Source organism: Cebus imitator, unplaced genomic scaffold (assembly GCF_001604975.1).
Source record: "Cebus imitator isolate Cc_AM_T3 unplaced genomic scaffold, Cebus_imitator-1.0 Scaffold191, whole genome shotgun sequence".
Taxonomy (NCBI): Eukaryota; Metazoa; Chordata; class Mammalia; order Primates; family Cebidae; genus Cebus; species Cebus imitator.
In genome coordinates, this window is record NW_016107506.1 from 2,337,491 (window position 1) to 2,364,648 (window position 27,158).

A 27,158-nucleotide genomic window follows, 5' to 3' on the forward strand; every position below is an offset into this window, starting at 1 on the left:
GATTCTCTTGGTCACATTCAGGTACACCTATCAAACGTAGATTAGGTCTTTTCACATAGTCCCATATTTCTTGGAGACTTTGCTCGTTCTTTTTTATCCTTTTTTCTCTAATCTTGTCTTTTTGTTTTATTTCATGAAGTTGGTCTTCGACCTCTGATATCTTTTCTCCTGCTTGATCAATTCGGCTGTTAAAACTTGTGCATAGTTCGCGAAGTTCTCGCGCTGTTTTTCAGCTCCATTAATTCACTTATATTCCTCTCTAAATTGTGTGTTATTGTTAACATTTCGTCAAACCTTTTTTCAAAGTTCTTAGCTTCTCTGCATTGGGTTAGAACAAGTTCTTTTAATTCCCAGAAGTTTCTTATCATCCACTTTTTAAAGCCTGCTTCTGATAATGGAACACAGTCTTTCTCCATCAGGCCTTGTTCTGTTGCTAATGAGGAACTGTGATCCCCTGTAGAGGGAGAGGCGTTCTGATTTTGGGTATTCTCAGCCTTTTTAGGCTGGTTTCTTCCCTTCGTTATAAATTTATCCATCTGTGGTCTTTATAATTACCGTCTTTATAGTTGGGTTTCTGAATAGACGTCCAACTTGTTGATTCCCGGCGCTAGAATCTGAGCAACCCACTGTGCCGGCCAAAACAGCGGCTTTAAGATTGCTGGTGCTTTTCTGACTCTGCACCGAGAACCGCCACACCAAGGCAGCGGCAAAACCGCCTCGCCGGCCTCAAGAGTCTCACTGGCGACACGTGGGGCTCCTCCACTGGGAATCTCCTGGTGTGTGAGCAACAAAAATTGATCTGAAAGTGTGGCGTCCTCTCGTTCTCTGCGCTTTCGGTGGGAGCTACAATCCCGATCTGCTAGTGATCAGCCATCTTGGATCTCTCTCCCGGGAAATCTTATTTTTGACTTTTTAGGTGCAGGAATTTATGTTGACATAAAAACTTTCCATAATACTAATCAATAAAAAATATTTTAAATGTTTTCTAACATCAACCTGCAAAAGATTTTAATTTTGATCAGCAGCATTATTTAAATTTGCTCTAAAAATGTACAAAAAAAATTAGAACACTTCATTCATATATATAAATGTAGCATTGTTTTTTGATTTATAGAATATTGTTTTGAATTTAATATTAATACTGTGTGACTCAAGAGTTAGGGAATTTACTTAATTTGCACAGACAAAAATGTATTTCTGATGTAAATGTAATATCTAAATTGAGATATGCTATAAGTATAAAACACACACTGAACTGGAAAGATGATATGAATATAAAAGTAGAAAATATCTAATTAATACAATTTATATTGTCAATGTTTTGATATATTGAATTAAATAAATATTAAAATTAACTTCACTTGTTTCTTTTTACTTTTTAAATTACATATATGGCTCAAACTATACTTCTATTGGACAAAATTTGTTGAGTAAATTTTAGTTACACTTTAACCTTTCCAGAGCTTATGTCTAAAATAGGAATATCTGTCTTTTTTACTTTACAAAATTTTTTGAAAAATCATATTAAATACTGTGTGTGAAATGGTTTGGACAGGAAACGTGCTGCTTATACAAACACAGATTGTAAATTTTGACCATGAAAATCGCAGCTAAAAAAACCACACAGACTTCAGGAGGCAGAGAATATGTAGCCAGGTTGTTACCCTACTTGTAGGGAGTTCAAGCATTGTATAACAAAAATTTTAAAGGCATATATATAGAAATTATGGTTTAAAAATAAAACTCTGAAACATATTAAAGATCTCTAATGCAAAGAATATAAAGCCCTGAGATTTTTTAACCTCTACAAATAAAATATCTTGCCCATTAGCTTGCACACTCTCACTTCTCTCCCTACCCCTCAACCTACTATTAATTATTGATTTATTATAACAAGTCGTTCAGCTAACAACATTTCATATTAATTATCACAATACTTTAGTAATATGTATTATGACTCAATTTTTTTTCCGAAAAACAAAGTCTCACTCTGTCACCCAGGCTGGTGTCCAGTGGTGCGATCATAGTTCACTTCAACCTCAGGCTGAATTTCCCACTTCAGCCTCCCAAGTAGCTGGGCCTACAGGCAAGGGCCACCACTCCTGGGTAAATTTCTTTAATTTTTGTAGAGATGGGGTCTTGAACTCCTGGCCTCAAGCAGTCCTCCTATCCCAGCTTCCCAAAGTGCTGAGACTACAGGCATGAGCCATTGAACATGGCTTATATTCCCATTTTTTAATATGAGAATGTGCTGTCCTATATGCATATTGTGATTTTTCTCAAAAAATAACTTGGAATATGTAGCTGGAAACTGGTATATAATTATTAAAAGGAGTCAAGCCTGGGATGGAAATATAACATTTTCCTGATTTAAATTGTTCAGATGCCTCAAGACAGTTTCATGATTCTTGCAATGATAACATGGATTGATTCTTTCCTAATATCTTGGGTGAACATGGCAATGGAAAGAGGAAAGTAACGTGGGCATGTAGATTTAATGGATTTTTTTTTTTTTCTGTTGAAGTATGGAACAGCCATGGTCTTTCAACAGTCCCTTCTGTACGACGTTAGAGCACCAGCCATTAAAAGTCTACTGAAAGTGTGGTCCTCATTTTTGGCCTGGTAGCTCCCTGAGTGATTTGAGAGGCCCAAAGGGAAAGAGAGAGGGAGAAAGAGTGCAGACCTCGTGTAGAAGTGCCTTAAGAAATAATCTAAATCATTCCGTTGGCAAATGTTATCTTGAAAATCAATAAGCGCTATTATTTTACTTGTGCCCTTCATAATTATAGCTTTAATACTTATATAAGTGTACTTCAGCTACAGCATCATGATTTTTAACATTTTAATGTGTATCTTCATAAACATGCCCTAAATAGGTTATCAGCTTTCAGGGCATTGCTTTTCTTAGCAGAATTATCTAGTAATCTTTGCCAATAGCTCTGAGTTTCTGAAAAATATAATTTAAAACTCATTAGCAAAATCCTGTAATGTATATAATGCTTCATGGTCTATTTACTTATTGTTTATATCATTATCTGTCTTATTTATCTTACAAAGACAATTTTATCAGGACATTTAAGCACTGTAATGTTAGTTATTCCAAATTCTCCTGTGTGTTTTATCAGATACAATCACAAGAATGTGTTGTCAATGAAATCATTATAATTTTCAATCTTTGATTTTTTATTGAAAACTATTAATTGTATATATTTATAGGGCATATATTTATATATGTTTTGATATCTGTATACATTGTGGAATGATCACTTAATTCAGATATCTATCACTTCAGCTACTTATGTTTTTGTGGTGAGGGTATTTAAAATCTATTCCTGTCAGCAATTTTGAAGTATACAATATACAACTTGGAACTATAGTTATCATGCTGTGCAAGAGATTTCCAGAACCTGTTGTCTGACTGAAACATTTTGCTCTTCAATCAATATTTATCCTTTCCCCATTCCCTCACTGCCCCCCACCTGCCAGACTCTGGTGAACAGACTCTGCCCCCCCACCTTCTACTCTCGATGTCTGTGAGTTCAAATTTTCTAAATTTCACATGTAAGTGACATCATGCAGTATTTGTTTTACTGTGCCTTGCTTATTTCACTTGGCATAAGGTCCTCAAGGTTTATCCTGGTGAGGATATGGAAAAAAGTGAATCCTTTTACATTGTTGGTGGGAATGTAAATTGGTACAGCCATTATGGAAAACTAAAAATAGAATTACCATATCATCCAGCAATCTCACTTCTGGGTATATATATCTAAAGGAATTAAAATCAGTATGTTGAAGAGACAAATTATTACAATTTTATTGAAGACTTTATTTATTGGAAGTTTGACAATGTCTAAAAAATATTGATGAAACTTTCATTATCAAAAGGTAATTTGCTTTTCTGAAAACACTGTATATATTAATTCATTTTGTTTATAAGGTAATTCTTTGAAAAATAAATTGAAATAAGAAGTGCACTATGGCAAAATTGCCTGGTGAAAGAAGGATAATTTTTTTTTTTTTTTTTTTTTTTGAGATAAATTTTCACTCTTGCTACCCAGGCTGGAGTGCAATGGCGCGATCTCGGCTCACCGCAACCTCCGCATCCTGGGTTCAGGCAATTCTCCTGCCTCAACCTCCTGAGTAGCTGGGATTACAGGCACGCACCACCATGCCCAGCTAATGTTTTTTGTACTTTTAGTAGAGACGGGGTTTCACCATGTTGACCAGGATGGTCTCGATCTCTTGACCTCGTGATCCACCTGCCTCAGCCTCCCAAAGTGCTGGGATTACAGGCGTGAGCCACCGCGCCCGGCCTAGAAGGATAAATTTTAACTACACTGTTCTGACATGAATGGTGACTGGTGACAATAGTGAAAATAATATATAATACAGTCAGCCAGAGTAATATGGAGCTTAACATCACTAGGAGATATAAGTTTTCATCAAAAATTTACCTTTAATTAACAGTTGTCTTCAGGCAGGTTATTTAACAACACTAGGCCTCAGTTTCTCTTTTTGATAAAAAGATGGTGTTGAAAAGATTGTTTTTCTGATTCTTTGCACCTCTGTATTACAAGTAAATATAAACAGCTAGATAAATATAAACATGTAGAATATCCATGTTGGTTTGGGGAGAGATTTATTGCTTAGAGAAAGTTTCTCTAAACTATTGGCATTGTGGCAATACAAGGCTGGACACACCTGACATGTAATTTTGTTGCTGATCTGATCTCATTGTTATCAATGAGATGGCTTTATTTATTTTTTTGACAAGTTAGTACATACATTGATTTGTACTAACACATCTTAATTTGTGTTGCACATCTTAATCATCCCCATCCCCCCTAAATTGGTGCATATCTTGAATTGTTTAAACACCTTTGCAATGCCTAGGGAAATGATGAGGATTGAATTTGACTCAAACTGATGATTGTTAATTCTAAAGCTAAGAAAGTTTAAAATACTTCATGTATTAATATAATCAAGTTTGTGCAGAAAGAAGTTGAAGACTGGTTTGTTAAACTATTACTTAAATTATTTTAATTAAAAATTTAATAATTTAAAATTAATTTAACTTAAATTTATTTAAACATCATTTTTTGGTAGTAAATTATAAGAAAACCTTAGAATTTAAGAAGGGAGTTATGTTTGAGTTTTGCTCTGACAATCTATACCAAAATTAATCCTATCTGTACTTCAGTGTCTCTCAAACTGTTATGATAATTTTTCTGATTTTAAAAGTCAAATTTTTAAAAACATGTTGGTGTATAAGTTTGATGGAATTAGATGTTATCTTTGAGCTCTGCATGACAAGCCAATATTTATATTGGGTTAGTAAATCATGATTTACTAATGGAAAAATTTCACTAGGGACACCTGGAGGCCAAACTTTATGTAAAAGAGGAAGATTCAGAGTGCTCACAGGTATTGATGATTTAACTGTCACAATGTAGTTTTCCCAATATGAATGGGCTAGGACAGCAAAAGCAGCACCTCCTATTCATCTAGAGACTATTAATCTTATAGGAATGTATAAGAAATATTATTGGATAAAATTTGCTAGAATTTGGAATAGCTAATATCTGTTACAATAGTAGCAAACTGAATCAATGGGAGTTACATTGACTTAAATGAGAAGGAACTAGAAAAATAATTCTGGTAATATGATAAAACAAGATTCTTTAACACCCCCAAAAAATCACAGTAGCTTGCCAGGAATGGATCCAAACCAAGATGAAATTTCTGAATTGCTAAAAAAATAAATCATAAGCTGAACTATTAAGCCAATCAAGAAAGCACCAGAGAAAGGTGAAATTCAACCTAAAGAAAAAAAATTTTTTTAAGATGGAGTCTCACTCTGTCACCCAGGCTGGAATGCAGTGGTGTGATCTCGGCTTACTGCAACTCTGCCTCCCTGGTTCAGGCAATTCTCCTGCCTCGGCCTCCTGAGTAGCTGGGACTACAGGTGCCCACCACCACACCCAGCTAATTTTTTTGTATTTTTAGTAGAGATGGGGTTTCACCATATTGGGCAGGCTGGTCTCGAACTCCTGACCTTGTGATTCACCTGCCTCAGTCTCCCAAAGAAAGACACTTAAAAAAAAAAAAAAAGATACAGGATGTAAATAGAAAAATTCCCAGAGAAATAAATAGAATAAATTTTTTAAAATCACAACTTCTGGAAATGAAGGATACAGTTCAAAAATTGCAAAATGCACTGAAAAGTCTCAGCAATAGAATCCAACAAATAGAATAAAGAACTTCAGAGCTTGAAGACAAGGCATTTGAATTAACCCAATTCAACAAATACAAAGAAAAAATAATTTTAAAAAATGAACAAAGCCTCCAAGAAGTTTGGGATTATGTTAAATGTCCAAACCTAAGAAAAATTGGTACTCCCAATGAAGAAGAGGAATCTACAGGTTTGGAAAACATGTTTGAGGGAATAATCGAGAAAAACTTCCCTGGCCTTGCTAGAGATCTAGACATCCAAATACAAGAAGCTCATAGAACACCTAAGAAATTAATTGCAAAAAGATCACCTAGGCACACAGTCATCAAGTTATCTAAAGTTAAGACAAAGGAAAAACTCTTAAGAGCTATGAGGCAAAAGCATCAGGTAACCTACAAAGGAACCTACAAGAGTAACAGCAGATTTCTCAACAGAAACCTATAAGCTAGAAAGGATTGGGATCCTATTGGCCTCCTTAAACAAAAACAATTTGCCAAAAATTTTTTACCTGGTAAAACTGAGCTTCACAAATGAAAGAAAGATAGTCTTTTTCAGACAAACAAATGCTGAAAGAATCTGCCACTACCAAGCCAACACTATAAGAACCGCTCAAAGGAGCTCTAAATCTTGAAACAAATTCTCAAAATACACAAAAATAGAATATCCTTAAGGCATAAATCTCACAGGACCTATAAAACAACAACACAATGAAAAAATCCCAAGATATTCAGGCATAAAGAGCATGATGAGTAGAATAGTATCTCACATCTCAATACTAATGTTGAATATAAATGGCCTAAATGCTCCACTTAAAAAATACAGAATGGCAGAATAGATAAGAATTCACCAACCAAGTATGTGCTGTCTTCAACAAACTCTCCTGACACGTTAAGGACTCATGTAAACCTAAGGTAAAGGGGTGGGAAAAGAAATTCCATGGAAATGAACACCAAAAGTGAACAGGAGTAGCTATTCTTATATCAGAAAAAACAAACTTTAAAGCAACAGCAGTTAAAAGAAACAAAGAGGATTTTCATATAATGATAAAAGTATTAGTCCAACAGGAGAATATCACAATCCTAAATATAAATGCATCTAACACTGGAGCTCCCAAATGTATAAAACAATTATTACTAGACCTAAGAAATGAGATAGCAACACAATAAGAGTGGAAGACCTCAATACTCCACTGACAGCCCTATACTGGTTACCAAGATAGAAAGTCAACCAAGAAACAGTGGACTTAAACTATACTTACAACAAATGGACTTAACAGATATTTACAAAATATTCTACCCAAAAAATGCAGAATATACATTCTATTCATGGAACATTTTCCAAGACAGACCATATGATAGGCCCCAAAACAAGTCTCAACAAATTTAAGAAAATCAAAATTATAGCAAGCACTCTCTCAGACCACAGTGGAATAAAATTGGAAATCAACTACAAAAGGAACGTTCAAACCCATGCAAATACGTGGAAATTAAGTAACCTGCTCCTGAATGATCATTGGGTCAAAATTGAAATCAATATAAAAATTAAAAATCTCTTTGAACTGAACAATAAGAGTGACAAAATATATCAAAACCTCTGGGATATGGCAAAGGCAGTGCTAACAGGAAAATTCATTGTCTTAAATGCCTATATCAAAAAGTCTGAAAGAGCACAAATACACAATCTAAGGTGATACCTCAAGGAGCTACAGAAACAAGAATAAACCAAATACAAACCCAGCAAAAGAAAAAAAATTAACCAAGATCAGAACAGAACTCAATAAAACAAAAAGAAATACAAAAGTTTAATGAAACAAAAAGCTGGTTCTTTGAAAAGATAAATAAAATTGATAGATCATTGGTACGATTAACCAAGAAAAGATCCAAATAAGCTTGATTAGAAAATATTTTACAACCAATACCACAGAAATACAAAAGATCATTAAAGGCTACTATGAACAACTTTATGCACAAACTAGAAAACCCAGAGGAGATGGATAACTTCCTGAAAATATACAACCCTCCCAGATTAAACCAGGAAGAAACAAACCCTGAACAGACCAATAACAAGCAGGGAGACTGAAATAATAAAAATATTGCCAACAATAACAAAAAAGTCCTGGACCAAGTGGATTCACAGCTGAATTCTATCAAGCATTCAAAGAAGAATTGGTACTAATCCTATTCACACTGTTTTAAAAGACAGAGAAAGAGGGAATCCTCCCCAAATCATTCTATCCATGCAGTATTACCATAATAACAAAACCAGGAAAGGACATAACAAAAAAGAAAGCTACAAACAAATATCTCTGATTAATATAGATGAAAAAATCCACAACAAAATACTGGCTCACCAAATCCACAGCATATCAAAACGATAATCCACCATGATCAAGTGGGTTTCATATCAGGGATGCAGGGATGATTTAACATACACAAGTCAATAAATGTGACACACCACATAAAGGGAATTAAAAACAAAAATCACACCATAATCTCAATAGACACAGAGAAAGCACTTGACAAAATCCAGCATCCCATTGTGATTAAAATCCTCAGCAAAATTGGTGTACAAGGAACATACAGTACATTAAGGTAATAAAAACCATTTATGACAAACTTACTTCCAGCATTATACTGAGTGGGGAAAAGTTGAACCCATTTCCCTGATAAGTGGAACAAGAGAAGGATGCCCACTCTCACCACTTCTATTCAAATAGTGCTGGAAGCCCTAGCCAGAGCAATGATACAAAAGAAAGAAATCAAGAGCATCCAAATTGGTAAAGAGGAAGTCAAACTGTCACTGTTTGCTTGCGACATGATTATATACCTAGAAAACCCTAAAGACTCTTCCAAAAAGCTCCTAGCCTTGCTGTACATGAACAGTGACCAAGCTGAGAATCAAATCAAGAACTCTACCCCTTTCACAATAGTTGAAAAAAAAAAAATACTTAGAAGTATACCTAACTAAGGAGGTGAAAGGTCTCTACAAGGAAAACTACAAAACATTGCTGAAAGAAATCATAGATGACATAAACAAATGGAAACACATCCCATGCTCATGGATGGGTAGAATTAATATTGTAAAAATGACCTTACTACCAAAGGCAATCTGCAAATTCAATGCAATTCCCATCAAAATACCACCATCAGTCTTCACTGAACTAGAAAAAACAATATGAAATCAAGCAAAAATTCATATGAAACCAAAAAGAATCCACATAGCCAAAGCAAGACTAAGCAAAAAGAACAAATCCAGAGGCATTTCATTATCCATCTTCAAACTACACTATAAGGCCATACTCACCAAAACAGCGTGGTACTGGTATAAAAACAGGCACATATATCAATGGATCAGAATAGAGAACCCAGAAATATAGCCAAATACTTACAGCCAACTGATCTTTGGCAAAGCAAACAAAACATAAAGTGGGGAAAGGACACCCTATTCAACAAATGGGGCTGGGATAATTGGCAAGCCACATGCAGAAGAATGAAACTGGATTCTCATCTCTCATCTTATACAAAAATCAACTTAAGATGGACCAGAGACTTAAATGGTAGGAAAAAAACCTTTCTAGACACTGTCTTAGGCAAAGATTTCATGACAAGAACCCAAAAGCAAACACAACAAAAACAAAGATAAACAGATGGAACCTAATGAAACAAAAAAGCTTCTGCACAGAAAAAGAAATAATCAGAAGAGTAAACAGACAACCTACAGAGTGGGAAAAAATCTTTGCAAGCTATACATCTGACAAAGGACTAATATCCAGAATCTACAAAAAATTCAAACAAATCAGCAAGAAAAAACAAATAGTCCCGTCAAAAAGTGGGCTAAGGACATGAATAAACTATTATAGAAGATATACAAATGGCTAACAAATAAAAAAATATGCTCAATATCATTAATTATCAGGGAAATGCAAATCAAAACCACAATACAATACCTCCTTACTCCTGTAAGAATTGCCATAATCAAAAAAAAAAAAAAAAAAAGTTCACCATGTTGGCATGAATGTGGTGAAAATGAAACACTTTTACACTGCTGGTGGGAATATAAACTTGTGTGGAGATTACTTAAAGAAATAAAGGTAGATCTACCATTTGATCCATTAATCCCACTCCTGGGTATCTACCCAGAGGAAAATAAGTCATTATATGAAAAAGATACTTGCACATGTGTGTTTATAGCAACACAATTCATAATTGCAAAAATATTGAACCAGCCCAAATGTCCATCAATCAAATAAAGAAATTGTGACATTTATATATACCATGTAATACAGCCATAAAAGGTAGCAAAATGATGGCATTCACAGAAACCTGGATGGAGTTGGAGACCATTATTCTAAGTGAAGTAGCTCAGAAATGAAAAACCAAACATCATATGTTCTCACTCTTAAGTGGGAGCTAAACTGTGAGAATGCAAAGGCATAAAAATGATACAGTGGACTTTGGGGACTCAGGGGAAAGGGTGGGAAGGGGTTGAGCAATAGACAACTACATACTGAATACAATGTACACCGCTTAGAATTACAACATCTCAGAAATTACCACTGAAGAACTTATTCATGTAACCAAACACTACCTGTTCTACCAAAAACCTATTGAAATAATAAAAAAAAAATCACAGATGGAAACAGTCTAATTATAAAACATAATATCAATCACCAATTGTGGTAGGACAAATAGTTCCCTACTACCAACAACAACAGATATCCATACCTTAATCCCAGAAACCTTTGAATTATAGCTTATATGGCAAAAAAAAAAAAAAAAAGGTACACAGTATCTTGAGAGGGAGATATCATCCTGGATCATCCCAGTGGGCCCTAAATACAATCACAAGTATCTTTATAAGAGGAAGTCAGAGGGATATTTGACATATATAGAAGATGATGAGGTAATGTGACCATGGAGAAGACATTAGGGTGATGCTGCCACAAGCCATGGAATGCTAGCAGCCACAAAGAGCTAAAAAGGAAAGAAATTGATTATCCTTTAGATCTTTGAGAGGGAGTGCAGTCCTGCTGACACCTTGATTTCAATCCAGTGATACTATTAATAATTTTAGACACCCAGCCCTCAGAACTGAGAGAATAAATTCATGTTGTTTTAAACCACCCAGTTTGTGAAAATTTGTTAGAGAAGTCCCAAGAAACTAATACACCAATATAAACCTCAGTTTTTCATCTAAAAGACTGTGGAACCCCTAATACCAACTTCACGTATCAACAAATTTAGACACTTTGATACTTATCTGATGACATATGAATTATCCCAATTTTATAGTAGAAATAGTTAAAAGAAGTTAATAACTTTACAATATTTTCATAAATTATTTCATGCTTAATAGTTTCATAACATTCTATGGTATAAATTACCATAATTAAGCCATCTCTGATTTGTGGGCATTTGTATTTTCAGTTTATTATTAAAAGTGTATAATTGAAGGATATTCTATTAGCTAAATCCTTGTCTATATCTATCATTATTTTCTAAAGACACATTTAATAGTATTACTAACATTTTTTTTTCCAGAACGAGTGCAATAGGGTACCTTTGGGAAGGCGCAAAAATTTTCAATGAATATTTAACCAAGTGATTTATTACTGTGGTTCTAAATCTGATCCTAGATTAGACTGGATATATTATTTGCATTATGGTAAATTCACATTTGGTATAGAGAATATGTTTTCACTTAAACAGCAGATTATCACTTGAAGCCAAGTACAATATTGATAGTTTCTGTTCTGAGTATATCAGGAAAGTGATTTTCTTTTTCATTGTGGACCTTCAAATCCTCTAGGCTCATACATTAAGTTGAAGTGCAGTTATTCTCAATTAATAGGTTTCTCAAGCATTACTTCAATGCATTTCATATCACAAAATCATTTCCTGTGTTCATTTATAAGCCTGAAAGAATTGATGTACAAAACCTAAAAATATTTTTTTCTCTGCTGCACATTGTTGGGTGGATTAGACTCATCACTGAATGGTGTTTCCTGTCTACTAGTTTCAATTCTATGTAACACTTGTATTTCATAATCAAGTTAATAGATGTGACACTTCTGATTGAGAGGTCTTTTTAAATTTGATAACATTTAATATTAAGTTTTGGGATACATGTTCAGGATGTTCAGATTTGTTACATAGGTAAACGTGTGTCATGGTCGTTTACTGCACCTATCAACCCATCACCTAGATATTAAGACTTTCATGCATTAATTATTTATCCTGATGCTGTCCATCTCCTTGCCCCACTGACAGGTCCCAGTGTGTGTTGTTTCTCCCTACATCCATGTGTTCTCATTGTTCAGCTCTCATTTACAAGTGAGAACTTGTAGTGTATGGTTTCCTGTTCCTGTATTAGTTTGCTGAGGATAATGGCTTCCAGCTTCATCCATGTTACTGCAAAGGACATGATCTCATTCCTTTTTATGTTTGCATAGTATTGCTTGGTGTATATGTACCACATTTTCTATATCTAGTCTATTATTTATGGATATTTAGATTAATTCCATCTCTTTGCCATTGTAAATAGTGCTGCAATGAGCAAATGCATGCATGTATCTCTATAATAGAATGATTTATATTCCTTTGAGTATGTACTCAGTAATGAGTTTGCTGGGTCAAATGGTATTTCTGGCTCTCAATTGTTAAGGAATTACCACACCGTCTTCCACAATGAACTAATTTCATTCTCACCAACAGTGTAAAAGCATTCCTATTTCTCCACAGCCTTGCCAGGATGTGCTGTTTCTTGACTTGTTAATAATCGCCATTCTGACTGGCATGAGGTGGTATCTCATTGTGGTTTTGATTTGCATTTATCTAATGATCAGTGATGTTAAGCTCTTTTTTCATGTTTATTGGCTATATAAATGTATTATTATTATTATTATTATTATTATTATTATTATTATATTATCATTATTCAAGACAGAGTCTCACTCTGTCACCCAGGCTGGAGTGCAAAGGAATGATCTTGGCTCACTGCAACCCCCACCTCCAGGGTTCAAGTGATTCCCCTGCCCTGGCCTCCCAAGTAGCTGAAATTACAGGCACCCACCATCACACCCAGCTAATTTTTGTATTTTTGGTACAGACAAGGTTTTGCATGTTAGCCAGGCTGCTCTTGAGCTCCTGACCTCAGATGATCCTCCTGCCTCAGCTTCCCAAAATGCTGGGATTACAGACGTGAGTCACCATGCCTGGCCAAATGTTTTCTTTTGTGAAGTGTCTGTTCATGTCCTTTGCCTACTTTTAAATGGGGTTGTTTTTTTCTCATAAATTTGTTTAAGTTCCTTGTAGATTCCAGATATTAGACCTTTGTCAGATGGATAGATTGTGAAAATTTTCTCTTCTTCTGTATGTTCTCTGTTCACTCTGATAATAGTTTCTTTTTTTGTGCAGAAGCTGTTTAGTTTAGTTAGGTCTCATTTGTTGATTTTAGCTTTTGTTGCAATTGCTTTTGATATTTTTGTCATGCAATCTTTGTCCATGAATATGTCCTGAATGATAATGCCTAGATTTTTTTCTTAGATTTTTATAGTTTTTGGTTTTACATTTAATTATTTAATCCATCTTGAATTAATTTTTGTATAAGGTGTGAGGAAGGGATCCAGTGTCGATTTTCTGCATATGGATAGCCAATTTTGCCAGCACCATTTATTAAATGGGAATTCTTTGCCCATTGCTTGTTTTTGTCAGGTTTCTTGAAGATCAGATGGTTGTCGATATTTAGTCTTATTTCTGAGATCTCTATTCTTTTCCATTGGTCTATGTGTCTTTTTTGGTACCAGTACCATGTTGTTTTCGGTGACTGTAGCCTTAGAGTATAATTTGAAGTCAAGTAGCATGATGCCTCCAGCTTTGATCTTTTTGCTTTGGATTGTCTTGGATATACATGTTCTTTTTTGGTTCCACATGAATTTTAAAGTAGTTTCTTCTAATGCTGGGAAGAATGTCAATGGTAGTTTAATGGGAATAGCATTTAATCTATAAATTACTTTGGGCAATATGGCTATTTTCACAATATTAGTTATTCCTATCCATGAGGCTGGAATGTTTTTCCTTCTGTTTTGCCCTCTCTTATTTCCTTGAGCATTGGTTTGTAATTCTCCTTGAAGAGATCCTTCTCATCTCTTGTTAGCTGTGTTCCTAGATATTTTACACTCTGTAGTGTGAATGGGAGTTCACTCATGAATTGGCTTTCTGCTTGTCTGTTGTTGATGTAAAGGAATGCTTGTGACTTTTGCACATTGAATTTGTAGTCTGAGACTTTGCGGAAGTTGCTTATCAGATAGATTAAGGAGATTTGGGGCTGAGATGATGGGGTTTTCTAGATACAGGGTTATGTCATCTGAAAATAGAGAAAATTTGACCGCCTCTCTTCCTATTTGAATATCCCCCCCTTTTTTTTTTTACTTTAAGTTCCAGGATACGTGTGCAGAATGTACAGGTTTGTTACATAGGTATACATGTAGCGTGATGGTTTGCTGCAACTATTGATCTGTCCTCTAAGTTCCTTCCCTTTGCTCCCCATTCCCCAGCAGGTCGTAGTGGGTATCGTTCCCCTTCCTGTGTCCATATGTTCTCATTGTTCAACTCCCATTTATGAGTCAGAACATGTGGTGCTGGTTCTCTGTTCCTCTGTTAGTTTTCTAAGGATGATGGCTTCCAGCTTCATCCATGCTCCTACAAAGGACATAATCTCATTCTTTTTATGGCTGCATAGTATTCCATGGTGTATATGTACCAGGTATTTTTTATCCAGTCTATCACTGATGGGCATTTGGTTTGGGTATCATGACTTTGTTATTGTAAATAGTGCTGCAACAAACATACGTGTGCATGTGTCTTTATAGTAGAATGATTTATATTCCTTTGAGTACATACTGAGTAATGGGGTTGTGTAGGGAGCCAGCCCTACATCACCCATGGGTACTCCAAGTTTGGTGACAACAAAGGAATGAGAAAAAGACAGATTAAGGGAAAAGGGGGACCAGGGGTCCATCACTTTATTACCCTGGAGGTGACAGTGAAGGCCCCGAGCTCTGATCAGCCACACTATTTATTGATTACAATCACTTTGATCTATAAGGTAGGGATAGAGTGATGGTGGGGAGTGGGTGACATGATGTTGGAGTGAATCAGTGAGCCGGAAGTGAATCAGTGAGCCAGAATTGGTGTGGCATCCTAAGGATTGATAACAGTAGCAGTTTGGGAGTTTCACAAAACAAGAACATGTGGTTATCTTGAACTTATTATCTATGTGCAGGTGGTGGAACTCGGGCCTTAGAAGGAGCCTACAAATCTAGCTACATCATAGTGCTAAGAAGGGGTTTTACGTCCTTGAGCACAATGTTTGCAGTAACAGAGCCGAGGTCACCCTGCACTGGAACATGAGGCATGAAGAGGCCTTCCTCTTCAGGTGCCTCCTGCAGCCTTCCACAGTTTGTTGTTCCTTGTTTATGTTACTCATAACCAATTTATGTAGGCACTCTGTAAATCTTTTCTCCTTTGAAGACTTTCCCAACAGGATTGCTGGGTCAAATGGTATTCCTGGGTCTAGATCCTTGAGGAATTGTCATGCTGGTTCCATAATGGTTGAAATAATTCACATTGCCATCAACAGTGTGAAAGCATTCCTACTTCTCCACAGCCTCACCAGCATCTATTGTTTCTTGACTTTTTAAGAATCACCATTCTGATTGGCATGAGATGGTATCTCATTGCGGTTTTGATTTTAATTTCCCCAATAATCAGTGATGCTGAGCTTTATTTTTTGATGTTTGTTGGCTGCATAAATGTCTTCTTTTGAAAAGCATCTGTTCAAATCCTTTGCCCACTTTTTGATGGGGTTGTTTCTTCTTACAAATTTCTTTAACTTCCTTGTAAATTCTGGATATTAGACCTTTGTCAAATGGGTAGATTGCAAAAATTTTCTCCCATTCTGTAGGTTGGCTGTTCATGCTGATGATAGTTACTTTTGCTGTACAGAAGCTCTTTAATTTAATTAGATCCTATTTGTCCATTTTGGCTTTTGTTGCAATTATTTTGGGTATTTTCATCATGAAGTCTTTTCCCATGCCTCTATCCTGAATTGTATTACCTAGGTTTTCTTCTAGGATTTTTATAGTTTGGGGTTTTACATTTAAGTCTTTAATCCAACTTGAGTTAATTTTTGTACAAGGTATGAGGAAGGGGTCCAGTTTCAATTTTCCGCCTATGGCTAGCCAGTTTTCTCAGCACCATTTATTGAATAGGAGATCCTTTCCTCATTACGTATTTTTCTCAGATTTGTTGAAAAGCAGAGGGCTGTAGATGTGTGGTGTTATTTCTGGAGTCTCTGCTCTGTTCCATTGGTCTATATGTCTGTTTTGGCACAAGTACTATGCCGTTTTGATTACTGCAGCCTTGCAGTATTGTTTGAAGTCAGGTAGTGTGATGCCTCCAGCTTTGTTCTTTTTGCTTAGGATTGTCTCGGCTAGATGAGGTCTTTGAATCCATATGAAATTTAAAGTCATTTTTTTTTCTAATTATATGAAGGATATCGATGGTAATTTGATGGGAATAGAACTGAATCTATAAACTACTTTGGGCAGTATGGCTATTTTCATGATATTGATTCTTCTTATCCATGAGAATGGAATGTTTTTCATCTGCTGTGTCCTCTCTTATTTCCTTGAGCAATGGTTTGTAGTTCTCCTTGAAGAAGTCCTTGACTTTCTTTGTTAGCTGTATTCCTAGGTGTTTTATTCTCGTTGTGGCAATTGTAAATGGGAGTTCATTCACAATTTGGCTCTCTGCTTGTCTATTGCTAGTGTACAGGAATGCTTGTGATTTTTGTACATTGATTTTGTATCCTGATACTTTGCTCAAATTGCCTATCAGCTTAAGGAGTTTTGGCTGAGATAATGGGGTTTTCTAAATATAGAATCAGGTCAACTGCAAACAGACAATTTGGCTTCCCCTCTTCCTATTTGAATACCCTTTATTTCTTTCTCTTGCCTGATTGTCCTGTCCATAACTTCTAATACTATGTTGAATACAAGTGGTGAGAGAGGTCATCCTTGTCTTGTGCAAGTTTTCAAGCAAAATGCTTTGAGCTTTTGCCCATTTAGTATGATATTGGCTGTGGGTTTGTCATAAATGGCTTTTATTATTTTGAGATATATTCCACCAATACCTAGTGAGAGTTTTTAACATGAAGGATGTTGGATTTTACCAAAGGTCTTTTCTGCATCTATTGAGATAATCATGTGGGTTTTGTCTTTACTTCTGTTTATGTGATGAATTACATTTACTGATTTGTGTATGTTAAATCAGTGTTGCATCCCAAGGATGAAGCTGACTTAATCATGGTGAATAAGTTTTTTGATATGCTGTTGGATTCCATTTGCCAGTATTTTACTGAGATTTTTGCATTGATGCTCCTCAGAGATATCGGCCTGAAGTTTTCCTTTTTGTTGTATCTGCCAGGTTTTGGTAGCACGATGATGCTGGCCTCACAAACTGAGTTTTGGAGGATTCCTTCCTTTTCAATTGTTTAGAATATTTTCAGAAAGAATGGTACCACCTCCTCTTTGTAACTCTGGTATAATTTGGCTATAAATCCATCCGATCCTGGAATTTTTTTTTTTTTTTTGGTTGGTAGACTTTTATTGTTGCTTCAATTTCAGAAGTTGTTATTGGCCTATTCAGGTATTCGGCTCCTTCCTAGTTTAGTCGTAGTAGGGTGTATGTGTCCAGGAATTTATCCATTTATTCTAGATTTTCTAGTTTATTTTTGTAGAGGTATTTATAGTATTCTCTGATGGTTGTTTGTATTTCTGTGAAGTCAGTGGTGATATCCCCTTTATCATATTCTATTGTATCTATTTGATTCTTCCCTCTTTTCTTCTTAATTAGACTAGTTGGTGGTCTATTTTATTAATTTAAAAAAAAAACAGTTCCTGGGATTCAATGATTTTTTTGAAGGTTTTTTTTTTTTAATGTCTCTAGCTCCTTCAGTTCTGCTCTGATCTTACTTATTTCTTGTCTTCTGCTAGCTTTTGGATTTTTTAGTGCATGTTTCTCTAGTTCTTTTAGTTGTGATATTAGGGTATCAATTTGAGATCTTTCTAGCTTTCTGATGTGGGTATTCTGTGCTATAAATTTCCCTCCTAACACTGCTTTAGTTGCATCCCAGAGATTCTGATACATTGTTACTTCATTCTCATTGGTTTCAAAGAACTTCTTGGTTTCTGCCTTAATTTCATATTTACCCAGGAGTCATTCAGGAGCAGGTTATTTCAATTTCCATGTAGTTCTGTGGGTTTTGAGTGAGTTTCTTAATCTTGAGTTCTAATTTGATTGCCCTGTTGTGTGAGAGACTATCTGTTATGATTTCAGTTCTTTTGTATTTGCCAAGGAATCTTCTACTTCCAATTATGTAATTGATTTTAGAGTGAGTGCCATGTGGCACTGAGAAGAATGTATATTCCATTGTTTTGAGGTGAAGAGTTCTGTAGATGTCTGTCAGGTCCACTTGATGTAGAAATGAGTTCAAGTCCTGAATAGCCTTGCTAATTTTTTGTCTTGATGATCTGTCTAATATTGACAGTGGGGTGTTAAAGTCTCAAACTATTATTGTGTGGGAGTCTCTTTGTAGGTCTTTAAGAACTTCTTTTATGAATTTTGGTGCTCCTGTATTGGGTGCATATATATTTAGGATTGCTAGCTCTTCTTGTTGAATGGATCCCTTTACCAGTATGTAATGCCAATCTTTGTCTTTTAAAAAAAAAATCTTTGTTGGTTTAAAGTCTATTTTATTAGAAACTAGGAGTGCAACCCCTGCTTTTTTCTGCTTTCCATTTGCTTGGTAAAATTTCCTCCATCCCTTTATTTTGAGTCTATGTGTCTTTTCATATCAGATGGGTCTCTTAAACACAGCACACTGATGGGTTTTAATCCTTTATCCAGTTTGCCAGTCTGGGTCTTTTAATTGGAGAGTTTAGCCCATTTACATTTAGGGTTAATATTGTTATGTGTGATTTGACCCTCTCATCATAATTTTAGCTGGTTATTTTTCAGACTAGTTGAGGCAGTTTCTTCATAGTGTCATTGGTCTTTGTACTTCAGTGTGTTTTTGAAGTGGCTGGTACCAGTTTTTTCTTTACATATTTAGTGCTTTCTTTAGGAGCTCTTGCAAGACAGGCCTGGTAGTAACAAATTTCCTCAGAATTTGCTTGTGTAAAAATGATTTTATTTCTCCCTCATTTATGATGCTTAGTTTGGCCAGATATAAAATTCTTTTCTTTAAGAATGTTGCATATGGCCTCCACTCTCAAGGCTTCTAGGATTTCTGTTGAGAAGTCCACTATTAGTCTAATGGGTTTCACTTTGTAGGTGACCTGGGCTTTCTCTCTGGCTGCCTTAACATTTTTTCCTTCATTTTGACCTTGGAGAATCTGATAATTATGTGTCTTGGTGTTGATCTCATGGAGTATCTTACTGAGGTTCTCTGTATCTCCTGAATTTGAATGTTGGCCTGTCTTGCTAGGTTAGGGATGTTCTCCTGGATGACATCCTAAAGTATGTTTTCCAACTAGGTTTCATTCTTCCTGTCTCTTTCAGGTACTCCAATCAGTCATAGGTTCAGTCTTTTTATATAGTTCCATAGTTCTTGGATGTTTTGTTCATTCCTTTTTATTCTTTTCTCTCAAATTTTATCTGCCTGCCCTGTTTCAGCAAGATAGTCTTCAAACTCTGATATTCTTTCATCTGCTTGATTAATTTGACTACTGATACTTGTATTTTCATCACCAAGTTCTCATGCTGTGTTTTTCAGCTCTATCAGGTTATTTATGTTCCTCTCTAAACTGGTTATTCTAGTTAACAGCTCCAGTAACTTTCTGTCATTGTTCTTAACTTCTTTTCATTGGGTTAGAACATGCTTCTTTAGCTCAGTGAAGTTTGTTATTACCTACCTTCTGAAGTTTACTTCTGTCAATTCATCCATCTTGGCCTTAGCATCCACCTGTGCCCATGCTGGAGAGGTGTTGTGATCATTTGAAGGAGAATAGGCACTCTGGCCCTTTGAGTTTCCAGCATTTTTTTCATTGATTATTCATCTTCTTGAGTTTGTCCAGTTTTAATCTTTGAGGTTGCTGACCTTTGGATGGGGTTTTTGTTTTCTTTTAAAAGTCAGGCTCCACATCTCTAGGGCTGCTGTGGTTTTTGGGGGGTTCACCTTAGGCCTTATTCACCCAGTTCTCTCCTGGACCTGGAGATGTGTATTAGTCAGGGTTCTCTAGAGGGACAGAACTAATAGGAGGGGTGTGTGTGTTTGTGTGTGTGTGTACATGTCTATGAGTTTATTAAGTAGTATTCACTCCTCACAGGACCACAAGGTCCCACAATAGGCCATATGAAAGCTGAGGAGCAAAAAGAGCCAGTCTGAGTCCCAAAGCTGAAGAATGTGGAGTCCAATGTTTGAGGGCGTGAAGCATCCAGTATAGGACAGAGATGCAGTCTAGGAGGTTAACCCAGTCTAGCCTTTACACACTTTTCTGCCTGCTTTATATTATGGCTGTGCTGGAAGCTGAATAGATGGTACCCACCCAGATTAAGGGTGGGTCTGCCTTTCCCAGCCCACTGACTCAAATGTTAGTCTCCTTTGGCAACACTCTACTAACAGTCATAAGATGTCACCTGAGGAGGCTGAAGATCAGCAAAAATGGGTACCTGCTCCTTCCTCTAGAATTTATGTCCTTGAGGAGCACGGACCTGATGCCAGCAGGAATGCGCCAATATAAGGTGTCTGGCAACCCCTGTTAAAGGGTCTTACCCAGTTATGGGGCATGGGATCCAGGACCCACTTAATGAAGCACTCTGGCTGCCCCTTGGTGGAGGGGGTGTGCTGCACTGGAGGAAAAGCCACTTGTCTGGGCTGCCCACATTCTTCTGAGCCAGCAAGTAGAAAAACTAAGTTTTCTGGTTTTCAGAGACCATGGCATCCCCTCCATCTAGGGGATCAGGGATAGGGAGATCAGAGTTTTGTCCCTAAATCCCAGCTGGAGTTGCTGAAGTTCTTGCAGGGAGGCCCTACCAAGTGAAGAGGGATGGGTCAGCATTTGGCCTAAAGAGGCAGTCTGGCCACGATCTGCCACAAATGGTGTGCTGTGCTGCTGGTAAGACCTCTTGGGTCCAAACCATCCAGTTTCTCTGGCACCAATGGGGGAAAAACAGTGGACTGGAGCTGCAGTGATGGCTGCTGCCCTTTCCCCTGGGGAACTCAGTTGCCTTAGATAGCAGGCAGCTCTAGTGATGGCTGCCACCACTCCCCCAGGAAGCTCAGATGTCTTAGGCAGCAGGCAGCCACAGTGATGATGCTCCTCCCTCCCCCAGGGAAGTCAGTTGTCTCAGGTAGCAGGCAGCTGCAGTGATGGCTACTGCCCCTTCCCTGGGGAGCTCTGTCATTTAGGCAGCAGGCAACTGCAGTGATGATGGCCGAACTTCCCCTCCAGAACTTGGTAATCTTAGGCAGTCTCCAGCCTAGTGGCTGTTGAGGATCTGTGCAGCTCTGTGGTTGGGACACAAGGCCTGGGTGGTGTGGGCTCATGAGTGATCCACAGGTTGCACAGATCCATGGAAAAAGCACAATTTCCCAGGCTGGGTAGCACAATCACTCACCACCTCCCTTGGCTGAGGGTAGAGCTCCCCTTGCCCCATGTGGCTTTCAGGTGGGCCATTGCACGACCCTGCTTTTCCTTGCTCTCTGTGGGTCATGCCAACTGCCTAATCAGTCCTGATGATAGAACCTGGATACCTCCATTACCACTGCAGTATTCTTGATAGTTCCTATAACGTAGTGGAAACTTTTTCCTTCTTCTTCTGAGGTGAATTCTTCTCCATATGTTAATATAATACTTTGAGAGTCTGTACTTCAGAGTTGACTAATAAGTAGGAAGTATAATTTTTGGAGATCAAAGGTTAAACACATAGATTCATGAGAAACAAATTTCTACACCTACTTGTAAATGTAAACATCTACAATTTTGATGCCCAACTCTTCTGTGTAGATATTCTTCCATGTTTTTTTTTTTTAGAACTTTAATCTTCTGATTTATTCTTCTTAAGCCACAACCAACGCTGTCCCAACTGTGGTTGAAACTTGCACAAATCGGGCCGGGCGCGGTGGCTCAAGCCTGTAATCCCAGCACTTTGGGAGGCCGAGGCGGGTGGATCACGAGGTCAAGAGATCGAGACCATCCTGGTCAACACGGTGAAACCCCGTCTCTACTAAAAATACAAAAAATCAGCTGGGCATGGTGGCGCATGCCTGTAATCCCAGCTACTCAGGAGGCTGAGGCAGGAGAATTGCCTGAACCCAGGAGGCGGAGGTTGCGGTGAGCCGAGATCGCGCCATTGCACTCCAGCCTGGGTAGCAAGAGCGAAATCCGTCTCAAAAAAAAAAAAAAAAAAAAAAAAGAAACTTGCACAAATTAACTGGGACTCCAAGTAAAGAGTTGTGAAAAGTCTGCATTATTTATCAATCTCTACATGTAAACATGGACATTATAACTTTTTTACTGTAACAATGAAAAAGTCAGTTTGCCAATTGAACATTTATTTTAAGTGACACATGGAAAGCAGTCATCTTTTACATATAGCAATACTCATTTTAAAGACCATTTTTGTAAGTAAATTCTGCGGTTTCTTTTTACTAGTAAGTCTTATGCTCATATAAACCACTCCCTCCTTTTCTAAAGGTCATTCTAGAAATGAAAAACTAAACAAAAAACAATTGAGTGCTTTTAAAGACTAGTAGTGCTTAACTTTCACTTAACCACATTGAGTAGTTATGGCTATTTTTTCAACTTGCCAAGATTTGTAGATGACACTTTTACCCAGTAGGAAAAATGCAGTGATATATTTTTCAAGATGTTCCTGAAACAAGATGTTCCTGCATTGTCAGCAGATAAACTTAAGGGTTTTTCATGTCTTTGCAATACATCACAATAGGGTTCTTTTTGTGTATTAGTTTTCCCCTGGCTATTTGATTTTGGAATAAAGTGTTTTTTCCTATTCAGGTTCCAAAAGACTTAACTAGTTCATACAAAACTACATTAAAAGGTAAAATTTAATTCTCTGAGATTCTGTGGCCAATTTTCTATGGTAAATTTTCTTACTGAGCACTGTTATGAACCCAAACATGCTTACATATACAAGTATTTATCTTGAAAAGGAAATGATAAATGCAAAGAGAAAAAGAAATACTAGACATTGATACTGAGACACAATACCATTTCAAAAAAATGTCAATACTTTTCTTATTGTAGTCATTCACCTGGTGATTTTTCTTTGAAGTGGAAAAAAAAGTTATCTAATTATACAATAAGCATTTATTGACTCTTGAGGAGTGAAATATTTACAACACTGACAGGCAAATTTTTCTTTACATTTATTCAATATTTTAGCTATAAAATATAAAAAACTCTTTATGAATTATCAAGATTTCACTCCACAGAGTAAATCTGTGTCGTTCTGCAACTTTGTTTTCTCAAAATGTTGAAGGCTCTTAGGTTTTCCTTTATTCTACTCTAGTGTGGGTATCTCTGCAATCAAGTAAGGCAATCACAAAGTTATTTATACTCCACTTATTTTACTTTAAAAAGGAACTAAAATAGTTTCCTGGTAGGAGTAGATAAGAAATGGACTCTGACTGGGAGCCTAAGAAAAATCATTTCACTCAAAGTCAAATGACTCTAAAGTTCAAGTTTGTACAGGCTCAGTAGAAACCATAAAGAACATGCTGTGTTAGGCATTATGAGATATACCCTCCTAAAAGAAACACTGATGAAAAGAAACCAAATCATATGAATGAAGATGATTTTTAAATTATTGTTAAATATAAATTTTAAATTTATTCTTAGTATTAAGTTATGATATGAAGTTTGTGTCCATAGTAGCTGCAAAGTATTCTGAATTATATGACATGTAGAATTGTGTAAAATAAAATATTTTACATTCTGTATGATGCTTATTATACTAACATCATCATACCATTTATGTTTTTCAATTTTTAATCAAGCCAGTTTAAATTCAGCAGTGTTATACTGCAATATATTATTTTTATTTGTGTTTAAGTTTTGTTCTTGGTGGCTTAACATCTGAAAATAGTGCTCTGGTTAACAACAAACTTTTCAGCTTTTATAAATATTTTACCTGTGTGATTTTTTTCAAAGACTTTTAACATTCAACCACCATGCAGTGATTATAGACATAAAAATTATAACTTCCAGCCTCCAAAACCAAATCAGACACTTAGTAAAATGAGTACATAAACATAAAATTAAGTGGGCAACATGTCAGAAAACAGAACAGAGGGCAGCCATGACTAAATATAAACAAATTTCAAATGAGTATCTCAGAAAACCTAAAGTTTAAAATGCCCCGAGTGGAAGATGGCAATTCTGTACCTTTCAACCTAATACTACACTATGTTTAACAATTAACAGTGTTTGAGAGATTAATGACCTGGACTTAATCATATTATTAATTTTGCAAGTCTAGTTCAATTAAAAATCAGAAAAACTCATTTAAGAAAATACATCCGAGACTAATTTGTCAAAATCTTAAGAATAATTTTTGTAGCCTTTATATCAAAACAACCATTCATGGTGTTCTTCAGTCATGGAAATAGCTCCACAATATAATGTGCTGACTCATTTCTTGCAGCATTTTGGTAAATTAAATGGATGATTGGTTTTTATAGTCTCATAAATGCAATTTTCTTTCAAATCATATTATCTTAATCACTAATAAAAGTGCATTTATACACACTCTAAAAGGATGTTATATAGATTATAAGCAACATAGTTTCAAGGACCATGGCTTTTTAATTGTATTGTTTTTACACAGACATAATATATACATTGTTTTCACATATACATATATATATATAATTTTATAAGACAATGAAATTCTAATAAATGTTTGTTGATTGAATAATCCCCCAACCTGTGTGCAGATATTGCATATAATAGGATCAATTTTCCTGCCTATGTTAAACAAATTTAAAGCCTCCTCTGCTCAAGCAGTCTGTCCAATGGCATGAGATAGAAATCTACCAACTTGCACACAGGTCTTCAGTAAACAGTAAATAAATTAATGAATAAGGAAGGAAGAAAGATGAAGAAAATTTCTTTCTAATTTAAGTCAAAAACCAATAATAATTCCCGATTCTTATAGTATTCTAACTGGTTTATATTATATTGCTTTTTCTCAATTTGTATAATCCCTTTCATTCCCAGTATTAATTCCCCTCTTCTCCATACCCTGCTCTGTAACATGGGAAGCTGACCCCTCCAAATTGTTTCAGTTGGGCTCTCTTCCTGCTTGGCTTCCAATTACTGTAGGTTCCACTGATAGTAGCCAGAGGCAAGAGAATAGAAGAGAGAGCTTGGGGCATTTCCTTCTATTCTCTCGCTTCTCTGATGCAGTTACTCTGGCTACAGTTGCATTCCTCTAATCCTACTTCTCTGCTGGACAGCTCCTGCTCTCCCTGGTTTCTGAAAAGACTATTTTCTCTGCTGGTCTCTTAACTGCTAGAAGATTACTGCTATTCCTAGTCTCTGGGTAGCCCAATGACTTACTCAGTTGCAACCGACCTTCAGTAACCTTCACTAAGTAGTTTCATCCTGGAAGTCTTTTTATTGAAGCTATCGGGTTATTATTCCTGCTGGGACTTTGACTGATAAAATAATAAATCACCCATTTCGGTTTTAGGTCATTTAATGATACCTAATCTATTATCAACTGATATAATTGTTTTGAGCCATACTCTGAATTTTAAAAATCAGACAACCCTTAGATTTGAACAAATTGCATTCTTATCTTGGGAATTCGTGTGCTTTACCTTCTTTATTGTTATGGAGAACTATGAGGGAAAAAGTCCAGAATACAGTGATGCTGCAATATACCTGAGATCTTCTTGTCATCTTAACTCCTATTTCTTATTTTTTCTGAATGAAGGGTAGATGGTATATTTTATATGATAATAATAAACAATAAATATTTGGAGAGAATACTTATTGCCAGGCATTTTCAGACATGCATATATCAACAAATATAACAATCATATTTACTACAAATGCTAAACCTATATTAAATAACTTTAATATACTTAGGTAAGTAGATTACATTAACTGATAGCTCTTTAACCCAGCTTTTGGGAATGCAGGAGGGTATAGGTGACAATAACATTTTAACATCATTAAATTACAAAATAGACTAATAAATTAATTTCTTTTTAGCTTTTCATCAATATTTATATTACTTATAACTAAATCTACATCATCGCCATTCCCGTACGCCAATAACAGAGTCAAATCATGAGTGAACTCCAGTTCACAATTGCTACAAAGAAAAAAAAATACCTAGGAATACAACTTACAAGGGATGTGAAGGACCTCTTCAAGGAGACCTACAAACCACTGCTCAAGGAAATAAGAGAGGACACAAACAAATGGAAAAACATTTTATACTCATGGATAGGAAGAATCAGTATTGTGAAAATGGCCATACCGTCCAAAGTAATTTATAGATTCAGTGTTATCCCCATCAAGCTACCATTGACTTTCTTCACAGAATTAGAAAAACCTATGTTAAATTTCACATGAAACCAAAAAAGACCCCATATAGCCAAGACAATCCTAAGGAAAAAGAACAAAGCTGGAGGCATCATGCTACCTGACTTCAAACTATACTACAAGCCTACGGTAACCAAAATAGCATGGTACTGGTGCCAAAACAGTATGTAGACCAATGGAACAGAACAGAGGCCTCAGAAATAACCCCACACATCTACAACCACCTGATCTTTGACAAACCTGAGAAAAACAAGCAATGGGCAAAGGATTCCCTATTTAACAAAT